The sequence below is a fragment of the Sinocyclocheilus rhinocerous genome, unplaced genomic scaffold, assembly GCF_001515625.1.
Source record: "Sinocyclocheilus rhinocerous isolate Xijiao unplaced genomic scaffold, SAMN03320098_v1.1 C35548262, whole genome shotgun sequence".
NCBI lineage: Eukaryota > Metazoa > Chordata > Actinopteri > Cypriniformes > Cyprinidae > Sinocyclocheilus > Sinocyclocheilus rhinocerous.
The window spans coordinates 1-522 of NW_015755362.1; the positions used below are offsets into that span (position 1 = coordinate 1).

At 50.4% G+C, this 522-nt stretch overlaps 1 long non-coding RNA gene across 1 annotated transcript; it reads right to left on the bottom strand.

The window, feature by feature from the left end:
* Positions 1 to 9: 9 nt before the first annotated feature.
* On the bottom strand, positions 10 to 522 carry LOC107734939 (uncharacterized). The gene is made up of 3 exons (XR_001639229.1): positions 472 to 522; positions 237 to 375; positions 10 to 104 (listed from the first exon to the last, which is right to left on the bottom strand). It is a non-coding gene; the product is annotated as an uncharacterized LOC107734939 (long non-coding RNA).

The following is a 522-nucleotide window of genomic DNA, read 5'->3' on the forward strand; positions in this document are numbered from 1 at the left end:
TCTGACGTGAGAGGCGATGTCCACCTTACTGGCCGTCTGAACCACATCTGGCATCAGTTTATCCAGCTTCTCCACACCTAACGCTGCCATAACTTCAGCCAAACCTAAAAGACAAAGATAAAGAGTAATGAAGAACAACATAAAAGTAGAAAGACAAACACACACATGTGCAGGTGTAATATATGTGTGCTGCAGCTCTCTGCTGCCCTCTAATGGTGCAGTGATGGTTCTCTCACCTTGAGCGGCACCGGATCGATCCACAGAGCTCTGTTCAGACGCCAGTGTCTCCATGAGCCACGGCAGCAGATCGTCGAAAGAGGACTCACCCATTCCCTTCACCATAGCACCCAGAGCCTTAGCAGACACCGTCCGCACCTGATGGACAGACGCCGTTAAAAACACATTCACATATAACACAGTTAATGCCAGCAGGCTTCAAAAGCTCTCACGGATCAGGGCAGCTGATATTACCTCGGGCACGGGGTCTAACAGAGACGCTTTGAGTCCTGGAATCACGCTGGG